This window comes from Zootoca vivipara, chromosome 13 (assembly GCF_965207765.1).
Source record: "Zootoca vivipara chromosome 13, rZooViv2.hap1.1, whole genome shotgun sequence".
In the NCBI taxonomy this organism is placed as follows: Eukaryota; Metazoa; Chordata; class Lepidosauria; order Squamata; family Lacertidae; genus Zootoca; species Zootoca vivipara.
Genome location: NC_142596.1, coordinates 27,143,072 through 27,161,825, shown reverse-complemented (window position 1 = coordinate 27,161,825; position 18,754 = coordinate 27,143,072). Strand labels below are relative to the sequence as shown.

The 18,754-nt window shown below is 42.5% G+C and overlaps 1 protein-coding gene across 4 annotated transcripts in view; it reads left to right on the top strand.

Annotated features, from left to right (window-relative positions):
- CTDSPL2 (CTD small phosphatase like 2) overlaps positions 1 to 18,754 on the top strand; it is a 51,215-nt gene that overhangs the window by 1,224 nt on the left and 31,237 nt on the right. For 2 of the 4 annotated variants that reach the window (XM_088656798.1, XM_035131874.3), the window contains exon 2: positions 5,372 to 5,453. The exons of the other annotated variants lie outside the window; for them this stretch is intronic. The gene's annotated coding sequence lies outside the window, so the exon portion shown is untranslated. The remainder of the gene's footprint in view (positions 1 to 5,371; positions 5,454 to 18,754) is intronic. 4 annotated transcript variants of the gene reach the window in all.

The window sequence follows — 18,754 nt, the reverse complement described above, 5'->3', positions numbered from 1 at the left end:
ATGACACTGTATCAAACAGCTTCCTATGTTCCTCTGTCTAAGCGCTTGATAAGCAACAAGATGTGGGACCACGGTCCCTGTCATGCTGAGAACTGTATTGTGGATCCGCTGCTTAATATGGAAGGTATCTTAATATTTGCATTTTTGGCTCCTTAAAAAAAAGGAGCTCGAGGCAACATTTATAATTTTAGCTTCTCAACAGCCCTGTGAGGAAGGTTAAGCTGAGTAACTGGCCCAAGGTCACCCAAGGAGCTTCACCACTGAGTGGTGGATTTGAACCTCGGTCTCCCCACTCAGAATCTGACATAACATTTCTGTGAGTCATTTGGAATTTATTCAGGCATGGGAAGCTCCTGTAAGCCATGTATTATACTCCAAATCTTTGCTTGCCCTTCATCTCCATAATTGTTTATTAGGAATGTCCAATGTGGGGATACCCAGTGTTCCTGTTTAATGTATTTGTTGAGACTGTGGGAAGAGGTTACTGTCTTGGCCATGGAATTCAGCTCAAATCCTTAGGGACTTGTGGCATGTTCTAAGCTAAGGGGCCATACCTCTGCTGGGGTAGGACAAATTTTGACTGCTCACAATGGCACTGAAGAATGTGCCCAGGCAACTAAGTACCTGCCAGTGATGCTTTGGATGTGGCTTTTGTCTGCCGAACGCATACCAAGGATAAAGCAATTGGGGGACCTTTGATAGGACCTTTGATAGGAAAAGTGACACAATATTCCATTGAACTCAAGTAGCTAAGCTATTATTACAGAGATAAAGAATATTCACAGCAATCAGTACAACAATATATAGTTTATGGGGATTGGGAGTCAAGTGATATGTTTTACTCATCCATCAGTGCCATCAAAATAGTAGGAATTATCAGATTGTGTTGCTGAACAAATGTACAGTATACAACTCTGCACTGAGGCTGCCTGTTGCTCTCAATATTTGAGCAATTAAATCTGAATGAATGTAGTGACCTGTTTGGCATCAGCAGTGCTTTACCTGCCCATGGCTTGTGGTGGAAATAGTATCAAAGCACAGTGCTTGAGTGCGTCTGCCAAATTCTAAACTAATAATACTCCCAAGTACTGAGTTTCTAATACGGGAGTTTACAACTCCATCTTTGTTTATGGATTCACTTTCTTATTATTGCTATTTATATAACACTGTCAGTGCCTGTGGTGCTTTAGGGAGACATGCCCTGAGGAGCTTACAATCTAAAATTTGATACATTGAGAGCAGGGGAAGGGCAGGTGAGATAAACGGGGAAGAAATATGTGGTTGTTGCAATTTCTTAAGCTTGGTTGCAGGTTTAATTGCAGCCAGGGAACCTGGTGTTTTCCAGAAGTTTTGTACCACAGCTACCTTATTTTTGTTATAGTCTAAAACAACCAGAAGGGCACCCAGTTGGTGAAGAACACTATAGGACATAGGAACAAGGGAGCCATTTGTGAGCATTAATTACTGCTAGCTTCTATTGAACAAAAATAGTAATATTTATTTCCAATCTATTACAAAGGGCTGGTGCTGCAAAGGTTAATTATTAGTGTAAACAACGGGATTTGAATGGAAAATGGCCCACACAAATGAAACCATAAGTTACTGGTTTAATTTAATGGTAGCCCTGTGAAGTATGATAGTTGTATCTCATCTGCACATGAAAGAATGGGGGTACTGAACACCTGTGATGCTTTAATAAATGTTGTACATGGGTGACAGAAGAATGAACACCCTTGAGTGCTACTTTTCCTGTCTGTAATAAAGCATTGCCTAAATATAAAACAAACCTCATTTCAGTGAAATGGGCATACAGTTTTCTTTCTTCTCCTGAGCTTCCACTTTTGCATCAGAGAATTACTTTTAGAGTTATAGTTTTGGGGGCTTTTCAGATTTTGGCTAGGTTTATTAGTCAGCCATAATTTGTTGTCCCTGGTCAACCAAATTTGCTGTGCATCCCAGAGGGGTGTGTGTGTGTGAGTGAGTGAGGTGGGTGTGGGTGTGGGTAGTTGTTGGAATATGTAGAAGTAGTTGGAGCCCCTTGTGTGGCACCTGCCTACTAGAAAGCTCTTCCTCCTGCCCCAACAACTAAAGATAGGGAACTGGCAAGGATCTAGTCCCTTCTTGGGGTGGGAATGGGAAGTTAGGTAGGGTTAAATTTTGGGTGAGGGCAGAACAAGGGGCGTGAGAAGAATAGAGCCATAAGGAGCTCCCAGTTGTAATGGGGAGAAGAGAAAAACGAGCTTCCTTTTCATGAGGGTGTAGGTTTGGGCAAATTGGGAAATGGCTACTGTTTGAAACTCACATTGTTCTAGGCGCATTTTGCGACAATTTCATTAGTGCAAGCAGTTTCTGAGCTCTGGGTGCAGTACTGTGCCTAAGATTTCAGATTTAAACTGCAGAGTTGAAGGAAACGAGGACCTTTTTCTGCCTCCCCACTTCCAGCTACTCTCTGAAGACTGGAGAAGAGACCCTCTTAAGAATTTTAGGGAGGTTGGGCAGGGAAAGGACTAGACCACGTAAAAAATGAACATAATATTTTATCTGCAGTTCATTCATTTTCAGCTTTATATTCTTGTTATAAAAAGTGCAGTAGACATTCCGTTGTTGTACCCATTTAGCTTAAGGTTACCAGATGTCCCTGTTTCCTGGGGACAGTCCCCGGATTTACAAATCAGTTCCCTCCCCTGACAAAATCCATATACTGTATTTAGTGGGAAGTTGAAAAGTGTCCCGGATTCATTGAAAAAAATCTGGTAATCTTAATTTAGCTCCTAGCTTTCATATCTCAGTTTATAACACTGGAAATGGCCTTATACTAGAATAGATCATTTGCCCATCTAGCCCATTATTAGTTGCTTTGATTGACAGTGGCTGTCCAGGATCACAGGCAGAATCCTTTTCCATCATTTGATGTGGGGTGGTCCTTTTAACAGGAGATATTAGGGATTGATCCTGGGACCTTTTGCAAACAAAGCAGGAGCACTGCTCCTTGAGCTGTAGCTCCTTCCCTGAAGTAAAGCAGGAGGTGAGCTGGGGCCCTTTCCAGGGGGCATGGGGCATATGTCCCCTGCAAACTGGCAGCTGGATTTGTAGAGGTTGGTTAGTGATGTTACTTCCTTGTTTGCTTCCACATGGTGTGTTGTTTCCTAGCTGAGCACATTGTCTGGGACATGCAGGATTTGTTTGTTTTGTTAATAAGAGTTTGTACGCCACCTTTCTGTATTTGATGCCCAGAGCAGCTAACAGCAACCCTGATGTATCTTGCCTGCCCGCTTAAAAGGTGTCTTATTAGTTTAATTAATTAGTATTATTACTATATTCCTTAGATCACTTGATCCTCCACATATTTTTTTAATATAAATCTCACTTTCTGGAAATACTATGGGTTGTTTCCAGTGTTAGTCATATTCAGAGTAGACCTGCTGAAATTAGTGAACATGACTTTTTGAAGTTGTATTAGTTTTAGTGGGTCTACTCTGAGTAGAATCCCTATGTAGCATCATTGCTCTGATCCATCCCATTTTATTGCCATTATTTAGTGGTGAATGGTTTCTCCTTGCAAGTGGAGTGTGGTTCTGGTTTATGAACTTCTATGCTCCTCCAATGTTTTTCAAATTTTGTGAATCCCTACCTCATTGGGTTGCATCCACTCAACACCTACATCTTTCCTCCTCTTCACATAGTATCTCATTGCCAACCCGAGCCTATTGGAGTCAGGGACTCCATTCCCCAGCCTCTCTCTGCAAGATTCCATTTAGGATACAATGAGGCTTCACTGATAAATCTAATGCATACAGTTTCAAGTGTCTTATTTATAGCACATCCCAGTTTGAGAGAGACTATTTCCCTTTTCCTGTAGAAGCCTGGTCTTTTAATTGTGGGTTTTGCAAACCAGGAGCAGCTTCAATTTTTTCAATTCAAATCTTGTACATGAAAAGAGATGTGATACTGGATAGGTACTACTTGCAAATATATTGAAATAAAGTTGTCATTCCTCAGAGTAACACTTGTGGTGCCAAAGTTTATAATTGGCAGGGCAGGTGTGATATCATATTTTCAGTATACCTGAAATAGTTTGCATTTTACTAGTTTTCATTTAGACCATGAGGAAGCCTCTTTCTCCACATATTTAATGCCATTAAGGTGTTTGCACACCAGAACCAAGTAATTTATAGGAAAGCATATTTCTACATTGGTAGGTAGACATTAAGCCTTATATGAAGTAATGGTCAGTGTGAAACAGAGACATTTTTTTCTATTTCAAGAATATGCAGACTTGTTTGAAATGTGCATACAATATTAATTGGTAAACTGTATAAATTTGTTGTTGGATATATGTAAACAAGCTTTCCTGGCATCATATTTGGCTTGTCGTTTTCAGCAGTTCCATGACACATCAGTCTTCCAAATGTTAGTCTCCTCTGGAGCAGGTCTGGAAAAATATCTCAACAACCCAAAAACCTGAACAAAGTATTCAAGAAGGGCCATCAGAGTTTGCAGCATGAAATCCTTTGATACCTAGGTGTCCAGGCACCCTGGAAATTTCCAGACCTGTTTCTGTGAGTGGCTTTTCTCAAGCAGCATATGACCTAATTGAATGGATATATGTATGTAGGGAAGGGACTCAAGTGGTGCTGTGGGTTAAACCACAGGGCCTAGGGCTTGCTGATCAGAAGGTTGGCGGTTCGAATCCCTGCGACGGGGTGAGCTCCCGTTGCTTGGTCCCAGCTCCTGCCAACCTAGCAGTTTGAAAGCACGTCAAAGTGCAAGTAGATAAATAAGTATTGCTACAGCGGGAGGGTAAACGGCATTTACGTGTGCTGCTCTGGTTCGCCAGAAGCGGCTTTGTCATGCTGATCACATGACCCAGAAGCTGTACGCAGGCCCCCTCAGCCAATAATGCAAGATAAGCGCCGCAACCCCAGAGTCGGTCACAACTGGACCTAATGGTCAGGGGTCCCTTTACCTTTTAGGGAAGGAAATAAAAAAACACGGTCCCAAACGAATAGTCTTGCATTGTCATTATTATTGTGTGGCTCTCTCAAATACAGTATAGCTACGATAACATTTTTTGAGTGAGCTTACTTCATGTTTGGTGAAGAAATACAAACTCTGAAAAATGAGGAAATAAGTTTCAAATTACTGTTGTTAAGTCTGACCTATGCATGAGATTACAAAGTTGTTCTTCCAGATTTATGGCTTTGTGATTGATCCCCTTTCTGCTCTCTCTCTCTCTCTCTCTCTCTCTCTCTCTCTCTCCCTCTCCCTCTCCCTCTCTCCCGCCACATGTTGATCCTTATTGCTACCAACTGGCTTTGAACTTCATGTTTGTGCCTATGGTAGGGATAAACAGTTTTGTTCTTTTCCCCAGGATATCCCAGGCTGTCCTCTCAATATGCACATCAGTTTCTCATTCCAGTGCATTAACTAAGATACAGGCAAAAGGAAGAAAGGTGTGTAAGAATGAAAAATTTGATAGAGCTTTCCATGCAGTTCATGTGGAAGGGAGGGGATTAAAAATCATTTTGGCATGTCTTCCCCTATCATGAATGGATAAGGTGCATTAGGTGGTTCCTGCCAAGTCATTTATTTACGTTTATATTAGGAATGAGGAGATCAAAGAGCTCTTTGCCTGTGCCCTAGCTTGGGTGAAGCCAATGTTACTCTCCTTTCAGCCTTTCCCTCTGGTAAAATATGATTAAAAAAAAAATTTGCCAACCAGAAACTGCAGAGCATCTCTCAACCAGACTTCTGAAGTCAGTCTATTTGGATAATTTTGGCTTTCATAAGATGTTTCCTCTTGGGGTCTAGGAGAATCTACCAAGTTTCTTTCATTTTGGGGCAATGATGTTTTATTCTTTAAATATATTTGTATGCTGTTTCGGGGAACCACATAGGACCCCCAAGGAAGCTCACAAAATATAAGATAATCAGTTTAAACAAACACCAGAAAACCAAAATAGCATCTTTATAAACCATTACTTCAGAGATTGGATAACATCAAACATATGTCTGAACACAACAAAGCCGGGAAAGTGGGGATGGCGGCACTGAACTGGCTTTCCCAAGGGTGCCATCACCAAGAAGGCCCAGTCCTAATGTTCCACAATTTCGGTGGTTACCTCAACTTTTGGGGTGTTCTGGTTTTTACTTTTTGAAATCTGGCAACAACAACAACAACAACAACAACAACAACAACAACAACAACAATACTTTATTATTTATACCCCGCCCATCTGGCCGGGTTCCCCCAGCCACTCTGGGCGGCTTCCAACAAAATATTAAGATACAGAAATTCATTAAAAGCTTCCCTAAACACTCTTTTCCAACAACACAAGAGACGACTCTACACATGGATATCACCAAATGGACAGCATCGAAATCAGATTGATTATATTCTCTGCAGCCAAAGATGGAGAAGCTCTATACAGTCAGCAAAAACAAGACCTGGAGCTGACTGTAACTCAGATCATCAGCTTCTTATAGCAAAATTCCAGCTTAAACTGAAGAAAGTAGGAAAAACCACTGGGCCAGTAAGATACAATCTGAATCAAATCCCTTATGAATACACAGTGGAAGTGAGGAACAGGTTTAAGGATTTAGATTTGGTGGACAGAGTGCCTGAAGAACTATGGATGGAGGCTCGTAACATTATACAGGAGGCAGCAATGAAAACCATCCCAAGGAAAAGGAAATGCAAGAAAGCAAAATGGCTGTCCAACGAGGCCTTACAAATAGCGGAGGAGAGGAGGCAAGCAAAATGCAAGGGAGATAGGGAAAGATACAGGAAACTGAATGCAGATTTCCAAAAAACAGCAAGGAGAGACAAGAGGGTCTTCTTAAATGAGCAATGCAAAGAAATAGAGGAAAACAATAGAATGGGGAAAACCAGAGATCTGTTCAAGAAAATTGGAGATATGAAAGGAACATTTCGTACAAAGATTAACATAATCAAGGACAAAAGTGGTAAGGACCTAACAGAAGCAGAAGACATCAAGAAGAGGTGGCAAGAATACACAGAGGAATTATACCAGAAAGATATGGAGGTCTCGTATACCTCAGGTAGAGTGGTTGCTGACCTTGAGCCAGACATCTTGGAGAGTGAAGTCAAATGGGCCTTAGAAAGCACTGCTAATAACAAGGCCAGTGGAAGTGATGATATTCCAGCTGAACTGTTTAAAATTTTAAAAGATGATGCTGTTAAGGTGCTACACCCAATATGCCAGCAAGTTTGGAAAACTCAGCAATGGCCAGAGGATTGGAGAAGATCAGTCTACATCCCAATTCCAAAGAAGGGCAGTGCCAAAGAATGCTGCAACTACCGCACAATTGCGCTCATTTCACACGCTAGCAAGGTTATGCTTAAAATTCTACAAGGCAGGCTTAGGCAGTATGTGGACCGAGAACTCCCAGAAGTGCAAGCTGGATTTCGAAAGGGCAGAGGAACCAGAGACCAAATTGCAAACATGCGCTGGATTATGGAGAAAGCTAGAGAGTTCCAGAAAAACGTCTACTTCTGCTTCATTGACTATGCAAAAGCCTTTGACTGTGTCGACCACAGCAAACTATGGCAAGTTCTTAAAGAAATGGGAGTGCCTGATCACCTCATCTGTCTCCTGAGAAATCTCTATGTGGGACAAGAAGCTACAGTTAGAACTGGATATGGAACAACTGAGTGGTTCAAAATTGGGAAAGGAGTACGACAAGGTTGTATATTGTCTCCCTGCTTATTTAACTTATATGCAGAATTCATCATGCGAAAGGCTGGACTAGATGAATCCCAAGCCGGAATTAAGATTGCCGGAAGAAATATCAACAACCTCAGATATGCAGATGACACAACCTTGATGGCAGAAAGCGAGGAGGAATTAAAGAACCTTTTAATGAGGGTGAAAGAGGAGAGCGCAAAATATGGTCTGAAGCTCAACATCAAAAAAACCAAGATCATGGCCACTGGTCCCATCACCTCCTGGCAAATAGAAGGGGAAGAAATGGAGGCAGTGAGAGATTTTACTTTCTTGGGCTCCTTGATCACTGCAGATGGTGACAGCAGTCACGAAATTAAAAGACGCCTGCTTCTTGGGAGAAAAGCAATGACAAACCTAGACAGCATCTTAAAAAGCAGAGACATCACCTTGCCTACAAAGGTCCGTATAGTTAAAGCTATGGTTTTCCCAGTAGTGATGTATGGAAGTGAGAGCTGGACCATAAAGAAGGCTGATCGCCGAAGAATTGATGCTTTTGAATTATGGTGCTGGAGAAGAGTCTTGAGAGTCCCATGGACTGCAAGAAGATCAAACCTATCCATTCTTAAGGAAATCAGCCCTGAGTGCTCCCTGGAAGGACAGATCGTGAAGCTGAGGCTCCAATACTTTGGCCACCTCATGAGAAGAGAAGAATCCTTGGAAAAGACCCTGATGTTGGGAAAGATGGAGGGCACTAGGAGAAGGGGACGACAGAGGACAAGATGGTTGGACAGTGTTCTCGAAGCTACGAACATGAGTTTGACCAAACTGCGGGAGGTAGTGCAAGACAGGAGTGCCTGGCGTGCTATGGTCCATGGGGTCACGAAGAGTCGGACACGACTAAACGACTAAACAACAACAACAAACAGGGCTGCCTTGAGATGCCTTCTAAAGGTCTGGTAATTGTTATTTATTCTCTTTGACCTCTGGTGGGAGGGCATTCCACAGGGTGGGTGCCACTACCGAGAAGGCCCTCTGCCTGGTTCCCTGTAACTTGGCTTCTCATAGCGAGGGAACCGCCAGAAGGCCCTCGGCGCTGGACCTCAGTGTCCAGGCAGAATGATGGGGGAGGAGACGCTCCTTCAGGCCGTTTAGGGGTTTAAAGGTAACTGCCTGTACTTTCAGTTGGGCTTAGAATTGCATTCAGAGCTGCTGTGGCCTGAAGTAGCAAAAGAGTTGCATGCTCCAAGTAATGGACCCCTGTTGACAGCAGGATGAAGCATTTTGAGCCAACTAATGACAAGACATATAATTAAAATGGCAGTCCTGCATCCAGCACATTGCAGCAGTCCAACCTTGATGTATGATATCTTGTGTGATCAGCTATATGGAACAGAGTGATACGAGTGTCATGATCACTGTATTGCAGTTATGTAGCAATATATTCTACTTTTGAATTGCTAATATAAATGCTGTTGTAGATTTAAATGGCGAAGCAATTAAGTAAAAATACTTATTTTAATTATTAGTATATCATGCATTTAATCCAAATTGAACCTTTAGGATCACATCAAGAGAAATAATTTCCTTGGTGGGAGAACCATACTCTTTGTCATTTTTAAAATATATTTATATACCACCTTTCCAGCTAGAGGTCTTCAAAACATTTTACACAATAAAAGCAAATAAAAACCAGCAACCATCATATTAAAATGCCAAGCCTCTCTCCGCTGTTTTCTATGCGCAAGGTAAGCGCTTCCAAAGGGACCCCCCCACCCGCTTTGAAAGAGACGCGGCCGCAGCCGCAGGGCTCCTTTCCACACAGTTAGCCTCCGTGAAGGCATCGGAGCGCTTCTGTGGCTGCGTCCCAGTCGCGGACGCTCCGATGCCTCTGTGGAGGCCTCCATAGACCTCGGAAACCTCGGGTTACTTACTTCCGGGTTTCGATGGTTCGTAAACCGAAAGTTCGTAACCCGAGGTGTTCGTAAACCGAGGTACCACTGTACATTCATTGTAGTGTTAACATGTTATTTAAAAAATTTCTACAGAACAGATAGGACAACAATCTATGAGGTTTAAACATGACCTTGAATAAAGTTACATACATGATTGCCAGATAACAATCATGATGGTTCCCCCCGCCCAATAGATGTAGCTTCTGTCTGAAAAATCCCTAATCCTAGTTTTGTGCCCCCTTTGTGCCCTTTCTTGATCACAAGGAGAGAGGTAACTGAATAATTATTACTGGTCCTGGAAGCTGCTGAGCTCCCATAACTTCTCTAGATATCTTTCCTAGCTTATATTTTGTAAAAGTTATTTCACTTCAGTAACGTGAAATATCTACAGTACTTTCTTAATTAATCTGAAAATTGTTCATGTATCTTTTATATCACACTACATAGTATGGTAGGTACTGTCCAATTACTTCATAGGCTGCAGTTACGCATTTTACAAACTGCAAATAGGCAGCTCATCGGTACATGCAAACCACCAAATGTTTCTTGCCAGTTTTTTCCCTCTCCTTTTTCCCCTACACACTGCTGAATGCCCAGTTACCCATGCAGTCATTTCCCCTATTTCCTTGAATGTTTAACTCTCCTAGAGCAGCTTCTGGCAGAGGCTCACCCCCAGACACCATCCTACATATGTAAGCTAGCCTGTGCTAGCTTCCAAATAGCTGTATGTCAGGCTGTGGGGGTGCATTATTATGATGAGGGCAGTGCAAGGAGGGTAGGCTAACTCTACCCTCCTTGTACATATTCACTGACCACTCACTGGTGCATGTGAGTTCAAAATTGTTGGCAACCCTTGCACTTAACTCTCGTTTAGCATGATGTGCATGAGCTGGGATGAACCTCAGCCTTCTGCATTGCTCTCCTTTCTGCTGCCTTATCACAGCATGGAAAACAAATTTTGACTGTTTTGTTTCACTGTCCCTGAATCTCAGCTTCTTGTTGTTTGGCTTATGTTTTATAGCAAGCTCCTGTCAGTTTTAGAACAAGCTAATTCCAAACCATGGGTTATGAAGCTGTCTTGTTAAACTAACCAGAGTTTATTGTCATAAGATTCAGGGAGAGTGAAGCAAAATGCAGTTTGAGTAATTTTCCAGGCCGTGTGGGCTGGTGATGCCACTGTTGGGATTGTTCCATCTTGTGCACATTATGCTAAAGCGGGGGGGGGGGAGGCTTTTTAAGCCTGAGGGCCACATTCTCTTGTGGAAAAAAATTGTAGGGTCTGCATGCTGGAGGCAAAAGTAGGTGGAGCAAAGGATGCAACTCTTTCCTTTGTAGAGTAGGCTACATTCCAGCCATGCAAAGTCAGAGGTTTCTACAAGTGTCTCTCCCCACCGCTTCACATATTTTCATCCATACAATCACAGTTCAAGGACACATTCCAGCTAGTCAAACACTTGAGGAGGCCACAGAAATAGGGCTGGTAAGAGGTTTGGCCTGAGAAGGGGTGTGGCCAGAAACTGTAGAGGGGCCTGGAGGGGGCTGCATTTTGCACCTAGACCTTAGGTTCCCCAAATGTGTGCCAGACCATGGTTATAGCCTTATGAACATTGCCACTGAGTCATATGAGACAGGTAATTAATATTCCCATTTAACATTCAAAATATAGTATAATTTATTTGGCTTGGCCAAAGGCATCTAAAAAATTGATGATTAGGCATCGATTGGAAACAGATTTGATGGTTTTTTAAATTTACCATTTTTATAGTCTGCCCTTTGCTGAAAGATCCCAGAGTAGAAATATATAAAATAAAAGTTAAGCAGTAATATCAAAACAGGCCAACATGAATTCCATACAGTACAACAAAATAATAGCAGCCCTGAAAGTCCAATCCAGTATACCACACCCCTTTTTAAAGTGCCCAGAAATGGACATAAAATTCCGGATGAGGTGTGACTAATGCAGAATAAAGTGGAACTGTTGCTTCTTGTTATTTGGAAACTGTGGTTCGTTTAATGCAGCCTAAAATCACAGTAGGCCCTTTTCATATGTGCTGTTTCTAAGCTGGGTACAGTGGTACCTCATGTTACGGACGGGATCCGTTCCGGAGGCCCGTCTGTAACGTGAAATGCCCGCAACTCGAAGCACTGTGTCTGCGCAGGGATGCAGTGTGATTTGGCACTTCTCCGCATATGCGAAGCGCAATTTAGCGCTTCTGTGCATGCGTAAGTGGCGAAACCCGGAAGTAACCCGTTCCGGTACTTCTGGGTTGCCGCGGGATGTAACACGAAAAGACGCAACATGAAGCGGACGCAACACGAGGTATCCCATCTTATTATTGTTTGTGAATATATGTTTGCTTCACTATGTGCAGAGCTTTGCATTTGTCTCTGATGAATTACATTTTTTAGTTTCCACTCAATTTTCCGCACAAGTCATGCTACTTTTAGAACTTTGCACACTGTTTTCTTTTTGGGAAAGGTGGAGGTAAGATTGATATAGAATCTGATGGATGACTTAAGATTAATTGGCTTTAGACACCAGGTCTTTTTGCATGGGTGAGCATACTTGTTAAGGAAGGAAATGCAAACTTTTTCTACCAGGACTTTAGCTTTTAATTATCTATGGCCTTGTTGCATGGTGGAATGTTTTAATCTAGCATATATATGTGACAAGTTTTTTTAAAAAAATTCTGGTTTTAATGTATGTGTTTGTTTTTTTGCTTATAATACTTTTTGTGTTTTTGTGTGTGTGTTTGAAAATGATTAATAAATTTAATAAATAATAACATCTAAAGATCCCTGGCTCTCCACCCTGCCACATCATACAGATGACTAATATTATTTAAAAGTGGGTGGAAAGCCAGGGGAATCAGAGGTGGCTGAACATCAGGAAGAATTTTTGGGCAGTAAGAGCTGTTTGACAGTGGAACAGATGCCCCTGAGAGGCAGTGGACTCCCTTTCCTTGGAGGTTGGATGGTCATCTGTCATGTATGAGCTAGTTGAGATTCTTGCATTGTAGTGGGTTGGACTGGATGACCCTTGGGGTTCTTTTCAACTCTACAATTCTGTGGTGCTTCACTACCCTTTATGGGAGGGGTAGTGTCTGCAGCTTTTCAATTGGTTACTATTTAAATTACTCCTGTTGTGAAGTGTGTGTGTCTGTGTCTGTGTGTATCTCGTATACAGTACATTTTAGCTTTGCAGAGACATGTGATAGCCTTCCTGCATTTCAAGGCCCTACTGTTTATAATTTCCCCCTCTGTATGTATGTGTATAATATTCAAAGAGAACAGTTTTTGTATCTGATGGAAATGGGCTGCAGCCCTTGAAAGCTTATATCATAATAAAACTGTTAGGCATTTGAGTTGCCACAACACTCTGCATTGTTTTCCCCCAAAATTGCTGCCATTTAACAGGTGCTGCTGCCTATTTTATTTTTCTCCATTCAGTGTGCTGCTGGTGGTGCATGGGAAGAACACATGCCTGCCTCCAGTAGTAGGCACTCTGGGCATAAGCAAATCTTCAAAAAAGATAAGAGTGCCTTTGTTAAATTTTAGAGGTTATTTAAACTTCCAGTTGATGGTAACAGACAACATCACAGAATGAGACTTGAATGAGTTGGACAGGTTTTCATCTCTTTGGAGTAAGGAAATTATTTTTAACATTATGGTCGGTCACAATAGACTAGACTTATTTTTTATACTTACACAGTGGACTAGACATTAACTACCGGTTAGTGTTTGGAGGTTATATAAATAAATATCCCAACAGTGATATAAAAAATTACAACACTTTTGTGCTATTCTTCTGCAACTCCATTCTCTAGGTATTCCTCAACCAAAATATGCTATAAATTGCCATGTGTGCCATGTGGTTCTTCAATCCCCCCCCCAGCCTAGTTAAAGAAAAGTATGCCTTATTCTTACAGCTTTGGGGGGTCACTTCTGCCTACCATAGAGAATTCAGACTGATAATACTGAAACAGTATACACATAAGTTGCCAGGGTCAAAAGAACTCCACAAAATTATGTTTAATATTTTAGATCACGGGTGTCAAACACAAGGCCCGGGGGCCAAATCCGGCCCGCCAGACCTCGTCATGTGGCCCGCCGAGCGCCCCAGCCAGCGGGACCCAGCAGCGGGACCTTGCTGCTGAAGCGCAGCACCAACAAACAGCTGGGGCCGGGGGGGTAGAAAGGCGGCCGGAGCAGCGCTGCGTGGAGCGCCCCGAGCCACAGCAGGAGAAGGAGGAGGCAGCTTGCCGGGTCAGCGCCCGGCAGCGCTGCACGGAGAGTCCCGAGCCTCTGCGACACAGCAGTGCTCTGTAGCACTTTGAATCCTTCTCCTCCTGCCACGGCTCGGCACCTGGAAACGGCTGCTGCTGCTTCTGCTGCTACTGAAGCACAGACAAAGCACCCAGCAGCGCCGCGTGGAGGAGGAGGAGGATTCAAAGTGCTACAGAGCACTGCTGCATCCCAGAGGCTCAGGACTCTCCGCACAGCGCTGCTAGGCACCGACCCGGCAAGCCTCCGCCTCCTCTTGCCTCACCTCCTCCTCCTCCTGCCGTGGCTCAGCCTCATGAACGTGAGCTCAGCAGTGGCTCAGCCTCACGAATGTGCAACTCTGAGGCTTTACGCACTTCTCCTAAAACGGACACCCGCTGCCTCATGCTGCACGGGAAATGCTTTTTGCCCCTGGGTCCTTTCGCGCTCTTTTCTGGCGCTGAATCAAGGCGGCGACCCCCCCTTCCCTTTCTGTCTTCCTCTATCTCGTTCATATTCTTTCTTTCCCTCTCCTTCCTTCCTTCTTTATCTCTGTCTTCTCTCCCTCTTTCTTTTTCTTTCCTTCTTCATTCCTTCTTTCCTACTCTTCTTTCTCTCACCTCTTTCCTTCCTCTCTCCCTCCTGCTCCCTCTTTTCTTCCTTCCTTCCTTCCTTCCTTCCTTCCGTCCGTCCTTCCCATCTTTCTTCCTCTCCCTCATTCTTATTCTTTCTTTCCCTCTACTTCCTTCTTTCTCCCTTTCCGTCTTATCTCCCTCTTTCTTTTTCTTTCCTTCTTTATTCCCTTCCTTATTTCCTACTCTTCTTTCTCTCCCCTCTTTCCTTCCTTCCTCTCTCCCTCCCACTCCCTCTTTTCTTCCTCCCTCCCTCCCTCCCCTCCCCTCCCTCTCCCTCTCCCTCTCCTCAGAAACATAGGATGCTGCTTTATACTTCTGGCCCTTAAACCCTGGAACCAGGAGAGCAGCTCCAGTGAGTCAACCTCAGCCAGTCCCTTTGGTGAAGGGTGGTGGCTCACTGGCAGAACATCTGTCCTGCATTTAGAAGGACCCCAGCATCTCCGGGTACTAGTAGCTCTGCAAAGGTCCTGCATGAAACCCTAACGAGCCTCCACCACCCAGTGCAGTTACCAAAAATCATTTTTCAATAAATTGTACAATAATTGTACATTTGAATATCTACTTGCCATTATTCTGACTATGTTTCTGCTTTCAGAGCTAGTTATTACTTACATTATTACAAAAAACAGTAATAATTGAATGCAGTGACAATAATTTATGATAATAAAGAATGGACACATAGTCCTACAGATACAACCGGCCCTTTGAGGGTGACCAAACTGCTGATGCGGCCCCCAATGAATTTGAGTTTGACACCCCTGTTTTAGATATTTCTCATCTCTGTAGAATCTTAGACCAGAAGTGGTTCTTGTGAGAAAGTGACTTGTGAGAAAGTAACACGAAGGGTGAAAATAGAATATTTCAACCATTTTCATAGCAGACATTTCACTTCCCTTAATATCACTACAAACTGTTTTAGAGGTCAGTAGTACCCCAAAACCCTTTAAAACATTTCCCCTCTCTAATTCTTCATTAAAAGGTAAATGTACCCCTGACCATTAGCAAAACCCAGGACAGTGATTCTTGCATTCATTCCATAAAGATGCTGCAATTCAGACAGCAGTAAGTCCATGCCTAAGATAACTTTACACTGGCTCCCACAGCATTCCAGGACTCTTCCTACATGTGTGTTGTGTAGCATGCCAGTTATCCTTACTTGTTAGCTTACCAAGTGTTAAATAGTAGGCAGAAATAATTACTGGCTGATAAAGTTTATAGTGTAAGAATAAATGCCTGGAAACCACAAAAATCAAGCCAGTTAAGTCTTATAATTACTTTGTTTTGCTTAAAATTACAAACATGCCTGAGGTAAGCAATTAAAGATGCCAATAAAATTATTATTTAGTGTCATGACTTACCATGAAAAACCTAAAGGGCACATTCAGGAAGTTTTTAGCAGTCTGGCTATACTACATTAGCTTTGAAACAAGAGGAAAATTACTTCCAAAAATAGGCTTCTGCATGTCCAGTGCTATGGATTATAAATCCAGAGAGCTTAATGTCTCCAGGAGCAGCTGTTTCATTCCAGAATCCCAACAGGAACTGCACAGGTTTTGCTGAAACCTATAAGCCACTAACAGTTCAGTCTTGCACATATCTATTCAAAAGGAAGCCCTGTTGTGTTCATTGGACTTAGGCACTGCAACTTAACAAAGTTATGTGAATTGTCAGTGCAGGATCTTAAAATTCTTGGGGGGGGGGAAGTGTACAATATGATAATGTAAAGCTCATCTCAACCCATTTCTTTTTTGTGGAATCATACTTGCTGCTGTCCAAAGTTTTTAATTGTCTAATCATCTTGATGTCAATAGATGGATTAAATCTATTTAAATTTGGATATTACAAATAGCATTTTTTGTGGATATTGATGGAAATATAGATAAATTAGAGTTTAATTAACAGCTTTTTCATCATCACTAGTAGAAAATGCTATGTTGCGCTCGTTTTAAATAAAAATAGTCAAAACGGATTTGGTTTTTGAAAATGTCATTCAGTCTTGCACCAACAACTTAAAGCCCTCCTGCTCCCTTCATTGGCTGATGAATGTTCAGTTAAATTGATTAATGCTTGAAACCCTGTTCTTTTCAATTTGACGCAGCTTCAGTGCATCCTTTCATTGGCCAGGTCTGGACTTAGGCATGAATTGGCATATGGGCAGTTGTTACTGTGTTTCTGTGTTATGAAAGTGAGTGAAGCTTACAGTGAGATATGTGTGGTGTTACACTGGAGCTGTAGCTACGGTATTTCTACTTTTAGTAGAAACCACACAACACTTCTTGATATATCACAGGCAGTCTAGATGGAGCTCCAATTGGGACTATATTTGCCCTTCCAACTCAAACCCATGTTCTTAGGAAAAGCAGGCAGTTTGACTCTATCTTGCCACTGATGTTACCTGTAGCAGCTGTCAGAATTCATCTAGTGTCATTCATGTTTTAGGGATCAGCTTTGTATGACTTGGCATATTCATAGAAACATTGCTCCATGCCTCCCAATTCCAGCCTCCACACATCTATGCTTGGTGGGCTGAAATACACAATTCTAGAGTGACAGGCAGCAACAGCTGCCAATTACAACACGACTTCCTAACACCTGCTGATTGATCGGCCTCCTAGAACTCAGCTCAGTGTTTGTGAGACACAAACTGCAAACACATCTGCAGATAAAAAAGGCTTTTCTTGTAATGTTATGGGAGGAGGTGTTAGAAAAGGTATTTGTACTAGTTTGGGTCCAATCTTATAGCCTGTTGAAAAGGATGTGTTTCTGAAAGGTGTTTCATACTCTTTATAGGAAGGGAATTTCACAGTTGTATATAACAATATCGTATTTACTTGAGTCTAATGCGCCATCGAATTTAATGTGCATATCAATTTTCAGAACCTTGAAACAAAAAAAAATGTTTGCTGGCGAATGTAAATGTTCCATCGAATCTAATGCGCACCTTAATTTTCACCACGTAATTTGGCCCCGAAAGGTAATCATTAGATTTGGGTAAATACGGTAGTTCTCTATGTCTTTCATTATATGGAAAAATATTTTACATATTTCTCCATCCTGATGCAGCTCTCTTTACTGCCATCTGTCACTATTATCTGATTTTCCAGCATTTCTTAGAGTTGTACAGGTAGCAGCATTCTTTGTTGGTTGCTAGTGCACTGCTCCAAACTTTTGGCAAGCCAAAAAGGAAGCCTCGTGTCTAATTATGGAAAGCAGCTCAGATCTGATAGAACCTGGAATTCACTGCACACACTTCACTACTGTGTCTCATAGGAAAAGAGCATGAGGTACCTTCTCAGATCAGGCACTTCTTCTTTGTCTTGCGTTTCCCATTAGAATTTCAGGCTTATCAGCCTTTAACTAGTGCTATATGCATTGGTGTGGAAGGGAATGCTGCACCAGTTGAATTTCTGCCTGTCATATAATTGTTAAAGGCATAAAACCTCTGTGAGGAATCAATCGCCTTCAGCATGGTGGGCTACCAGTAAATGTCCGAATTGAGTGAACGTGTTCCTTTAAGCAGAAGTATTTAATTTTGTGCTGATTCTTCTGTGTTTTGTTTGTGTGCAATTCAAGTCAAAACAGCACTGTGTTCTGGGCGCATCAGGTAATGGGAAAACAAACTTCTGTCATCAAGAGGATTGTAGGTACCTGTTGCTAAGTCCATTAAGGATATTTATAACTGAGGTTTGATAGCCAGGATATGAAGTAAGCCAAAGACTCTCTGGCACTAGCAGTCAGCCCAGTTAAATGAACTGCAGCTTAGAGGATAACGCTCATGCTCTCTCAATATAGACACCTAATCTCCCATTCAAAAACATTTACTCTGTGTGCACATTTCCAGCTTACCTTCTATTGCTTTCTGTAAATAAGTGCAGTGTTCCCTTTCACACCTTTTGGATAGAGGACTGGTAATATGTTTCCCCTCAGGTTTTCCCCAAACTAAGTATAAAGGTAAAGGGACCCCTGATCATTAGGTCCAGTTGCGGATGACTCTGGGGTTGCAGCGCTCATCTCGCTTTATTGGCCGAGGGAGCCGGCGTACAGCTTCCGGGTCATGTGGCCAGCATGACTAAGCCACTTCTGGTGAACCAGAGCAGCGTACGGAAGCGCTGTTTACCTTCCCGCTTGAGCGGTACCTATTTATTTACTTGCACTTTGACGTGCTTTCGAACTGCTAGGTTGGCAGGAGCAGGGACCGAACAACAGGAGCTCACCC